The sequence below is a fragment of the Cervus elaphus genome, chromosome 17 (genome assembly GCF_910594005.1).
Source record: "Cervus elaphus chromosome 17, mCerEla1.1, whole genome shotgun sequence".
NCBI lineage: Eukaryota > Metazoa > Chordata > Mammalia > Artiodactyla > Cervidae > Cervus > Cervus elaphus.
In genome coordinates, this window is record NC_057831.1 from 51,159,551 (window position 1) to 51,172,640 (window position 13,090).

The window sequence follows — 13,090 nt, forward strand, 5'->3', positions numbered from 1 at the left end:
ATAATCTTGAATTATTTGAGTAGGAAAGTTATTTTAAATGAAGATTTATTTTCCTAAGTAGTGATAAAACTTGTTATATGTGATTTTATTATTTTAATTGTTTCAGCATTGTCTTTATTTAAAATTTTTCTCTCCATACCCACCCCTCATCCTTAAGCCTGTATGTGTCCCTTCCCTCAGCCCTGTGTTGTTTGATTGAACTGTAAATAAATTTTGGAAATTTGATGAGTTGTGTATAATGTTTAATAGAGTATCAGACACATAGCAATATTGAATGATATTGAATCATTCAATAGAGACATTACTGAGTTTTGCATTTCTTTATTTATAAGCAGGAATTTTTTCCTTGTAAGAACTTCTGTATTCAATATAAAATATTGGAAAACATGAAATATATAATGAAAAAAATAATTGTCCCATAGTCTAGTATAAACATTTAGTAAACACTGGTATATTTCCTTCTTTTAAATTATTTTTTCCAAAGGTAGATTTGTATGTATTTACTTGATTCTAAAATTTAAATAAATTGAATATACATTTTTGTACTCTGTCATAGTTCATATATTATTAATTTAGAATTTTTATAGTTTAAATATTTTTTCAAATGATCTTATTGTTTATATAGTTTGTGAATGCTTATAAATTATTAGTCCTTACATGTTTCTATCATATTAAGGCATTGCATATTTTTAGCTTTATTAAATTCTATAAAGAATTATGTTAAAAGCATCATAGCCCTACTAAATGGTCCTTTTACTACAAAATTCTTACATAATACTCTATTTTTCAGCAAATGTTAACCTTATGAGCTCTGACTTCATAGCACCAGGGTTGAATCTATCTCACTTTGGCTTTTTAACATTCGTATTGTTCATCTTATCTAATGAACTGGAAAAGACAGTTCACAAAAATATTGTGGAATTAAATAATATAGTTCATTCAAAGTATTTACTGAATCACATAATTGATTATTTTTTAAAAATCTATCAATTTGCCACATAAACAAATTGACTAATTAAGAAAACAAAAACTATAATAAATGTTTGAAGTGTATTCTTTGGTTAATAGTAACTAGTTTTAAAATAAAATGTATTTTAACATATTTATTTGCAATATTTCTGAAACTTTCTATATGTATCTTCTGTTAAATCTCCCCCATGTGCTGTAACTACTCTCTAAATTTTTTGGTAATTCAGCCATGACACCTTATTTGAAAAATATCATTTTCTTTTTCTGACTGTTACTTCACTCCTCCTCTATGTGTAACATGATATCAGTGAACATTCTCAATATTACTAAGAATACACTTCAAATTCAGTTTGGGTTTACTTCACAAATTTAGTTGGTAGTCACTATAAGTGGAGAGGTTTATAAAATGGTTTCACTCATTCTGTTTCCAAAATAATCTCTACAGTTAAACAGAGAAGAGTACTAAAATACAGACAGGCACTCATGTGTGCATGCGCGCGCGCGCACACACACACACACACACACACACACACACACACGGCACCAGAGCTATTGAAATTCTCATATGGTATAAATGCAAGCAAACATGAATAATGCAAAGTCACCATCTCTGGAGCAAAATGAGCATCAGAAGATGAGAAGTCAGTTACCCCTAAGGAACAATGAACCTGCAGGTAGCCTCAAATATTTAAATTAAATCACATTCTAATATGCAATATACTCCCTGGGAGAAATAACTGAAGAGGAATTAGCTTTTCCAGTCCTCTAGGATACCATTTATTATGTACTTGAATTAACTAAAAACATATTTATGGGATTATGTAACTGTACCTACATAGGGTATGCATATCAGCATGGATGTTTTAGCATGCTATTACTGTTGTAACAAATGACCACATGTTTAGTGGTTTAAAAAACCCATAAATATATTATTTCACAGTTTTATCTGTCAGAAGGACAGTAGTAAGCTTAATGTTGTTTACAAAGTCTCTTTTGAAGTGGAAGATACACTGGCATGCATAACAAGAGGCAATCAGCGGCAGACAGGCAGATCTGACAGGCAAAATCTTACCTACCACAGCAGAAGAATCTTCATCTTTTATATGGATATTCAAAACATATTTTTTTGAAGTGTGAATTGTATGACAGGAAACATGGTAAGGATTTTACTCTAAATTATCTTATTTAATCCTCACAATGTACCTGCTAAGTAAGTATGATTATAGAGATTTCAAGATGAGGATATATTAAGTCAAAATGATTAATTAGCTTGTCCAGTAAAACAAAATGTGTCTAGGATCAGCCTGAATTTGAACCTAGAGACACCTAACATCAAAACAGACTTCTAACTACTCCGCTTTTTATTAGTGTAACAATAGATACTCACAAGAAGACTCTTGAGGTTACTTCAGGCCTAAATATGAAGTAATGAATCAATTGTTTAGTTAACCTTTGAGAATGACAATAGATTTAACAATAAGTTATGTTTGGGGTGCCAGGATCACAATCACACACACACACACATGCACATGCTGCCATTGCCAAAGGTTTTGTTTAAGAAGAGAAATATTTTCCAAGGAACTGTATAAATTCATCAGTAAGTTGTTACAATTAAATCTAATTTTTAAAGCTTCCTTCATGGCTCAGACAGTAAAGAATCTGCCTGCAATGCAGTAGACCACGGTTCAGTCCCTGGGTTGAGAAGAAACTGTGGAGAAGGGAATGGCTACCCACTCCAGTATACTTGCCTGGATAATCCCATGGACAGAGAAACCTGCGGAGGAGGAGCCTGTAGGACAGAGGAGCCTACAGTCCATGGGGTTGCAAACAGTCAGACACAACTAAGCAGCTAACACACACTTCAAAGCTTTAACAAAGCAAGCATTCTTCTTGAACTTTATTTCTAACGAAGTGCAAAATTCCAAGAATCTTTGTGATTTTCTACTTTTTAAAATTTATTTTTTCATTCTCTCTACCTCTGTTTTGTACCTCCATTTTTGCATCAGCACATGGAAATAATCAACTTATTGTAGAAAATAGTACACTTATGGAACTTATGGAAACTGGTCTCCTAATTCATGGTTAGCACAGTCGCAAAATCTTCCTTATATTTTTAGGAACAAATCATTCTCTAATCGTCTAATATAGCCTATACATTTTAGATAATACTCATTCATGATCACAGAAGCTTATGCATAAGTGCTAGAAAAAAGACAGCTTTAAATAACTTATTCTCTAAGATATTGTCATGCTGTTTGTCTCATTTGATTTTACTCACTTTTATCCTTGGAAGTAGCTGGGCAAATATATTCTCATCTTGTCTACCTTTGCCCCACACTTCAAATATATAGTGCTCTAATGCTGTCAGTTACACCTTGGTGTCCTTTCAAAACACATAGCAGACCCTACAGCCTCACATATCTATGAATATATTCAATTCTGTCATTCTTTTTACTCACAAGACAATGATGTTGCTCAAAGGAGGTGGTAACATTGCTGCTCCTTGGTTGTTATCTGTCTGAAAGTAAGCCATTCATGGAGAAGAGTTATGTTGGATTCCACTTGCTTGTCAGCTTTGTCACTTCGTTTTCCACTGGCTATATATTTTGTGATTATGTTTTCATCATTTTTTTGCTGATTATATTACTGAGACCTTTCTATAGTGACAGTTCCTGTTTGATATTGATTTTAATCATGGATCTGAGTTTTGTAACAAGTAATGACCATGTGGAAGGTGGTCAATTGTGTATAAGAAAATACTGTTCTTCTCCAATCGTGTATAAGAAAATACACAATTTTCTTATAAATCAGAAGTGAATTGTGTATTTCAAAATGACTCCAAATTGTATACTGTGTTTATTTGGGAGGGTTTCAAAATTATGCATGTGTTTTGCAGTGAATTAGTGTTAGATAGATTTTATGAATGTATTTCTCCAAACAATTTTGGTATATAAAACTAATTTTCAGTCAACTTCTTCTAGGTGTATGATAGAGTACACTAACAGAGAAGGAAATGGCAACTCACTCCAGCGTTCTTGCCTGGAGAATCCCAGGGATGGAGGAGCCTGGTGGGCTTCCATCTATGGGGTCCCACAGAGTTGGACACGACTGCCTGAAGCGACTTAGCAGCAGCAGCAGCAGCAAAGTAAACAGAGTCAGCTTACCAGCTTACAAACCATCAGATTGCTGAACTTGGCATTCCCATCTTATATGGTAATAATGTTATAATCTCCTGAGACTCTAATTCTTAGAAATTATATCAACATTCAAAGGGAAGATGCCAGAATTTTCCAGTTAAGAGCCTCTAAAAGCCAATAGATGATTTGGGGTTGACTGAATAAAATGCGTATTATTTTAGAATGTTTATATCATGACATATAATTCTTAAATTTGGTGCTGAGAATTTGCACTGCTATTTTATAGGCATATAATATAAAAGATGCTTTTATAATCTGCATGAGTCTTAAAAATATCATGTTCAAAAATAATAAAAGAATAGCAGAAGGAAAAGTCTTTTTCATGTGTCAATGGCACCTATAATTCCTTCCTAGACATAGTACTAATGTCTACCTTTTTTACTTACTTATTTACTAACTTTTTGGCTATCTTTTCTGCATGATCCTCTCTTTCTTAAACTGTAGGCTTATTAAGCAGTGGGGTTTCATAGAAAGATTGCACCTTAACATTTTCACCTCAAAGCTGGATCCCTTTTTTAAATTGATACATTTTTGTGAATCTTACATCTTAAAACTATTTCAGCATTGCTATTATGTACAAAGAGACTCTTACGGTTGTAAAACCTGAGGCTTTAAAATTCTTCACTCTATTTCACTTCAGTTTTCTCTAGCAAAGTGAATAATTGCCATCTGAGTTGATCTATTTTATATTGTTTTCAGCAGTAAAAACCAGGCAATGCACACTAATACACTGGGTTTCCAATCACCACCAGAGAGAGTCTCAATAGGTACCAGTTCTGCCTTTCAAACTAAAGAAGGCGACAGGTCTACATCATCCCAGGCTGGACCATCCATTTATGATTGCCTGTTTCCCAACTTCCTAGCCAATGCCACTGACTTTAGGCTATTTTTTTTTTTTTTTTCAGAGAACTTCCCTTCAAATGACCAATTTTTATGTTAGTTATTGTAACCCTAGCTTCTGCAATGAAGAAAACTTTGGTGGAAGGTTATTTCTCTCTGACTTTCCTGGCCAGTAGTTGCTTTCCCCCATAAGACAACTGGTGGAAATAGACTCCTTCCATGTCACAGCTTCTCAACTAGTATCTACACCAATCTCTTCCCTGATGCTTCAACTGACCTAGTCCTCCTCTCTCTTTAAAACTCTGAAAAGTAATTTCTTCTTCCAGAAAACATTATTTACAACCTGCTCACTTTCCACCTAATATTTGGTTAAGTGCTTCTTACAGGTAAGCCCACCAGCATTTTGCATTGAAGTCTATTTAATGTGTCTATATGTCTAGCTATTCTTCCAGATTTTAAAATCCTTGAGTGAAATCATTGTATTGTACTCACCTTTTAATCCACAGGATCAAAAATGGTACCAGGGACATAAAGTAAGTTTAGTCAATATTTGTCAAATGCTGATTCAAATCACAGTCAAACTGAAAAACCATTATTTAGTTCTGGCCACTGTGGCTGCTGAAGTTGTTTGACTAATATACACAGAGATACAAAATTCCTCTGAAAAACTTACTACCCTGCTGGTTTAGGGTTTAGCTCTGACATACAAAGAGTTAAAGTCTTGCTGGCCACTCTTTGTTGACTACATACTCTAGCAATTATCTGATCATTGATTCTAATACAAAAGGGCTTGCCAGGTGGCACCAGTGGTAAAGAACGTGCCCGCCAATGCAGGAGACACAAGAGATGCCCATTCAATTCCTGGAAGAAGATTCCCTGGAGTAGGAAATGGCAACTTGCTCCAGCAATCTTGCCTGGAAAATTCCAGGGACAGGGGAGCCTGATAGGCTATAGTACATGGGGCCACAAAGAGTCAGACATGACTGAATGACTGAGCACACTCACAGTCTAATATAAAACTAAAAGTCTTGACTTGTGATTAATATAAAATCAAGTGCTATATGAAATACATACTTGTATTAGACATTTTAATAGGTGTTAAAAATTTCCTTTAATTTTGCCACCATTAACTCAATAAGAAATGTCATTAATGGATTGTACAACATTGTTATTTGGTAAATTTAAAAAAAAAAGTCAGTCATTCTTTTAATACTTGTGACTTCTTATTACTCTGTTATCACTATAGTTTCATTGTCTATACAACACTGCATAAGTGCCAAGTCGCTTTAGTCACGTCTGACTTTCTGCAACCCTATAGACTGTGGCCCTCCAGGCTCCTCTGTCCGTGGGATACTCCAGGCAAGAATAGTGGGTTGCCATGCCCTCCTCCAGGAGATGTTCCTGACCCAGTGATTGAACCCATGCCTCTCATGTCTCCTTCATTGGAAGGCAAGTTCCTTACAACTAGCGCAGCAAACTTATATTAGTTTAGTTAGGAATTTTTTTTGTTAGTAAAATGCTTTTAGAAGGACAGATTTGATGATATCTTTAAAAATTTTAAAGGCTACCCTTTTAAAACAACTAATATTACTTCTTAGAATGTAGTTCACAGAACAACTTTCCATAGTTTATATTTATGTATTTTGTAATATGCTAGTTTTCGTTTGCTTGATTCTTACTATAACACTTTCATCTAGTAACTATGCTGATTATTTGGTTCTGGCTTTGATTGTTTAAAAGTTTTTACTATCATATGTATATTAAGTTGTTTGCAAAAGAATATCCTTTACAACTGTTCATAATAGGAAAAAATAAAAGAAAATATCCTAAAATACTAGCTAAAGGAAACTGATTAAATAAATCATTGCACGTGTATATTATGAACTACTGTGTAGGTATTTTAAGACATTTTAAGCTTTATTGTTAACACAGAATATCCAGGCACACCATGAGATGAGAAGACAGAGCTAAACACAGAATATGATCTCAATTTACACGAAAAGGCTAAATAAGCATGCATAAACACATAATTTTAGGTAAATTCCTAAAAAAGTACAGAAAGGAAAGGAACAAAGCTTCTCCACTAGGGAAAGGAGAATAGGGTGATTCTATATTATTAAAGAGTAAATTCTGTGCTTTATATTTTTGATATTATTTTAATCTTATCTAACAGCAACAGTATCAAGAGCAAAATAGCTAACATTTAGTGGTGGCTTACTAAATGACAAATATTTATAAATTCCAAATGTTAATGCATTTAATTTTCATAAAAATACTAGCAGACATCTACTATTACCTCCCTTTAACATGTAAAGGAACCAAGGTACAGGGAGATTAAGTAATGTTTCTGAATTCCAAAAAGCTAGAGTTTGAAAAGAATATGAACCCAAGAGGTATGGGCTGGAATTTTCTTAATTACTACATTTCATGTGGTACTTGTGTGATTATAATGCTTGAATACATTACAGAAATGTCAGGAAACAGCATTAATCTCACATTTTTAAAAGTAACACCATATAATAGGGCTGCACTCATGTGATTATTATTTGTCCCACTTGGCTTAAACATAACTCTGTGCCCATTCTTGACAATAATAGCATTTAATTGGAATTATTTTTAATTCAATTTCTTTTGCTCCTGTTAGCTAGCCTACTACTTATGCAAATACCTTATTAATGCAAGTAAAAAGTTGTTGCTATTTGGTTTCATAGTACTTTCTCATCAAAATTACAGTATTTTAGATGTAGATTACCACAAGAATCACTTCTTCCAAAGCATCTACTTTAAATAGTACTTCATCATGTTCCAAATGTGGTTGTTTAATAATGCAATATCCGTACAAATCTTTCTAAGAGTTTGGAATTGTCTCCAAATTCCCTCACTTTACCTTTGAAATTTTGTTTTCCCACTGTGGCCTCCTTGCTGCAGCAAGATTCACTTGACCCATTTTGCCTACACATCACTTGCTCATCTCCACCTGAGACTAATTCAACAAACAGATGGTATTTGTGAAACAGTGCTAGACACCATTGAGCATGTGATTTTTGCCCATTTGATATTTTTCTCTCTTTCTTTAAGAGCCAGCTAGTTCCCCTCCAAGATTTTTTGTTTGTTTGTTTGTTTTTAAATCAGATGTTTCTAACTATCACACTCTCTTTCTTGTTGCCTCTGGCCTTCATGAGTGTGGTTTTCACCTTGTATATTTGCACATGTTTGCACTCTGCTTTGTGAGCATGTGGAGCAAGCCGAGAAGTTCATGATCTTTATGTACCACTAGTTCATACGTTTGTAAAAAGTAAAGACTTTATCTTACATATTTCAAACATGACCCTTGCACATGGTTCCAGACACTGGACAATGAGTAAATTGTAGTTGACTACGACTGAAATGGGGTAAATAAAAAATACATTGAGCAACAGAGGAAAATACAAAGAAACCCAAGAGAGGGAAAAAAAGAATAACACTCAGAAAAGGAGATTACGGGGCATGGGTGATACAATCATGAAAATAAATTGGGTTAAACATGAATTGTGAAGAGAGTTCCACCCTGCATGATTATTAGCCACAAAATTTTTAGAGATACTGCCTCTTATTTCACATAGATAACAAGTCACTTAAACTAACGCAGATCCCAATTCTCAAGTTCTAAAAAAAAATAGAAGTGGAATCCTATACATAATTTTTTCACTATTCTCAAAGAAATATCATACCATTTAAATTGTACTTGAAAATACTTCTGAGCAGAATAAACTTATGTGGTGCCAAAGTTAAGCTAAGATACACTTAAAATTTAATTTAGAGGCTAATTTAATAACTCAGCATGTCATCCCAACTCTTACAGATTTACTTCATAATCAAAACCCCATAGGATGCTCTATAATCAAGTAAACAAATTTTAGGAATTATTTAAAACATCTAAGAAAACTAGAAGAATCTGTCATATCTAGATCAGCTCATTTTTGCAACAGTGTTTATACAAACTTTACTATTGCATGTTTTATTAATAAAGCAACAGATATAAGGCAAGCTGGGGATAGATTTATAGTACAATGATTCAACTTTGCATTAAAATACTGACAGAAAAAAAATACTGACAGAAGCTGTATAATGTACAAAAAATAGTTTGTTGAAAACCTAAGAACAGAGAACAGTTGGATAAAATAAGCATTACACATTTAAATGAATTTGATTTTTTATACCATCCTAACACCAGAAACTGTATAAGAAGGATAAGCTTCTTACTCAAGTTTACCTGGGTATGCCACTACCACTGGATGTGCTTTAATAACATCAAAACTAGCATTTCAAAAATGAATGATTATCTATTTAATCATAGCCTTGAACCATTATGGATTTGCTATTTTAATTAATTTAATGATCATCCTTGCAGCCAAGCCATAAATCTGGAATTCACAAAAACCTTTACCATTATTATTCATTATAATTATTTTTATTGTTTTCCTTTAGAGATTCTAAATAATTTATTTTCAGTTCAATTCAGACACTCAGACATGTCTGACTCTTTGCAACCCCATGGACTGCAGCACACCTGCCTCCCTGTCCATCACCAACTCCCAGAGTCTGCTCAAACTCATGTCCATCAAGACGATGATGCCATCCAGCTGTCTCATCCTCTGTTGTCCCCTTCTCCACCTGCCTTCAATCTTTCCCAGCATCAGAGTCTTTTCCAATGAGTCAGTTCTTCACATCAGGTGGCCAAAGTATTGGAGCTTCCGCTTCAGTATCAGTCCTTCCAATGAACATTCAGGACTGATCTCCTTTAGGATTGACTGATTTGATCTCCTTGCAGTCCAACGGACTCTCAAGAGTCTTCTCCTACATCACCACAGTTCAAAAGCATCAGCTCTTTGGCACTCAGCTTTCTTTAGGGTCGAACTCTCACGTCCATACATGACTACCAGAAAAGCCATAGTTTTTACTATATAGACTTTTGTCAGCAAAATAATGTATCTGCTTTTTAATATTCTGTCTAGGTTGGTCATAGCTTTTCTTCCAAGAAGCAAGCGTCTTTTAATTTCATGGCTTCAGTCACCATCTGCAGTGATTTTGGAGCCCCCAAAAATAAAGGCCATCACTGTTACCATTGTTTCCCCATCTATTTGCCATGAAGTGATGGGACCAGATGCCATGATCTTAGGTTTCTGAATGTTGAGTTTTAAGCCAGCTTCTTCACTCTCCTCTGTCACTTTCATCAAGAGGCTCTTTAGTTCCTCTTCACTTTCTGCCATAAGGATGGTGTCTTCTGCATATCTGTGGTTATTGATATTTCTCCTAGCAATCTAGATTTAGCTTATACTGAGAATTAAATCAGAAATTACAACTTACAAATGGACTGTATTCTCAAAACCACTCTCAAGAAAACTGGAAATTGTACCAAACTAAACCATGATATCAGGGCCTTCGTGGTTGGCTCAGCGGTAAAGAATCTACCCATAATGCAGGAGACGAAGGAGATGTGGGTTCAATTCCTGAGTTGGGAAGCTCCCCTAAAGAAAGGCAGGGGCAACCCACTCCAGTATTCTTGCCTAGAGAATCCCATGGACAGAGAAGCCAGGCGGGCTACAGTTCATAGTGTGACAAAGAGTTGGTCACGACTGTGGTCACTTAGCACACACAAACCATGACATCACAGACTATCTGAGGTCAAATTCCTTTTAGACCAGTTTGTTCAGAAATACCTGTATAAGGTTAGATCACAAACAACCTGAATTAATAGAAACTCAGTATATATTTACATATTTTAATGTAAAAATTGATTTTTCCTGCAATTTGCTTTGTTCATCAATCCTGAGTAATCCTTGTTAAGATTAAAATACCCAAATCTAAAATCCCTGGTGCATTTTCCCCAACTCTCCTCTTTGGAGGAGTTTTACAGTTCTTTTTTTATTACAGTAACTTTGCTGAAGCAAATTGAAAGAATTAATCTTAATTATAACTATGTTTATTGCAGTCTTTAATTAGTGCTGTTCCAGTTCTAGAAATTTTTTTTTTCTTTTTATAATTCTACTTTTATGATAAAATTATTTATCTGATCATATATTTCTGAGTCTACTAATCACAGTTGTTTGAAACCTAAACTGCATGTCTGATACTCTCAAAACCTGAATTATCGGTGGATTTATTTTTATTTTCTTTATTTTTATATTTAGATCTTTGTTCTTGGGACCCTTGGTAATTTTTTATTAGATGTAACAGATTTTGCGGGAAAATTTTAGAGGTTTTGAATCTCTTCCAAGAGAGTTCAACTAGAAAGACACAATGAGAAGATAATTTCAACTTAATTAGCTACCTAGATTTTTGTTTGTAGATTTGAAAGACTGTATCTACTTTCATTTTATTCTTACTCTTAGAATGTATTCTTCCAGTCTTTCAACTAAGAACCTGGGTATTTAGCAATTACTCTTCTTTATAGCAGATCCATACCTCCATTTTTCTGTCTGAAAACATGGGCAAACACCAGGAGATGGTGAGGGAGAGAGAGGCCTGGGGTTCTCCAGTCCATGGGTCCACAAAGAGTTGGACACAACTGGGTGACTGAACAACAACAACAATCTAGAATTTTACCCTTTTTCAAAGACATCCCTCCTAATATCTTTCTCTGCAGAGCTTCAGAAATCAGCAAATACTTGAGAAAGTCACTGGAACCAACACTGAGAAGCTCAACATGAAACACTAAAGCAGGTTGTCCTCAAATTCTCACCAGAAGCTGCAGCAATTCTCAGTTATATTACATGTCTTGAGTAGAAAACCACATCACTGAAGAAGAGAAGGAATTGAAGGAGTGAGAACAATGATCCAACCCATGAGAGAAATAGGTATGCAATTAGTTTTAGTAATGCTACTCAAGATTAGAGAAAAGACTATTATTAGAGAAAGCATATGCTGTATCCTCATGTATCCCTAAGGTAAGTGGTTTCTATTTTTCTAATCTCTGGGCCAAATGCAATCTCTTTAGTTGGTTTTCAAGAAATGAGGAGGACTACATACTTTGATTAATAAGAATTTGAAATTACCCTGCTTTATATTCACGTTTTGGTTGAGTAGATATGTTAAATGTCAACTCACAGAATAAGAGGTCCAGATTCATGTAGTCTTCATGGATGTTTGTTCTTACACTGAGCTGATAGCCAAACTCAGGTCCATACCTGGGGTCTCCTTTTTCAAAAATGTATGCCTATTTTAGTGAATCAGAACAGAAGAGTCTTTCTGCAGATCACTCATTAGCCTCCACTTCTTAATGAAAAATAACCTTACACAACTTTTCACTCTTCTAGATTTTCTGCCTGACCAGAGAGAAAATCAAGATAGGTTTGCATCATGTCTTCAATTCAGTGGATAACTTTCATAAATCCCTAATCTGATTGGTACACCATGGTGACATAATGAATCTCCTAGAATTAGTGTCAAATCAGAGTCAGTGTTCAGTAATCCTTGAAGAGTTTGATTTTATTTTACCACTGTATAGTCACCCTGGTAATAGCCTATAAATCCCTTTACAGAAGTATAAGAGAAAGATTAACTGTGTAAAATTTTGGCTGTGTAGTGGGTCCTTCATTAAGGAGACCTTTATTAAAGGCTTCTCCTTCATTAACAGGAATTCTGTAAACTGGCTCAAGTCTAGGAACTGATTAAGCAGACCATGATTCTCTGCTTTTATGATTCAAGTTGGACTTTTGTTCACTTGTTCTAGAATTTTTATGCTTATACAGATCATGTAAAAATTCTAGGAACACCTTGATTAACTAGAAAACACCATAGGTCTCTTCGAGTCAAACTGTTCTGATAACTGGTTTGATTCTGCTATCCATTTTGGCAACCATGCCCACCTTGCCTTTGGGACTCAGTATTGACACTTGGCCCCTGCCACCCAAGAATCCAATTATCCCCACTGTACTCAGATTTACCAATTCAATGGCAGCAGAGCCCAACATAATTTCTGGCCTTTAGATGAGTGATCACAGAGCTTTTCATGGATGCTGGAGCTCCCTCACAAAAGTATTCCTCATAGTCTTGATAAAACATGTGTCCTCTAGTCCCTCTCAGGATGTGTAACAGGTCTTTAA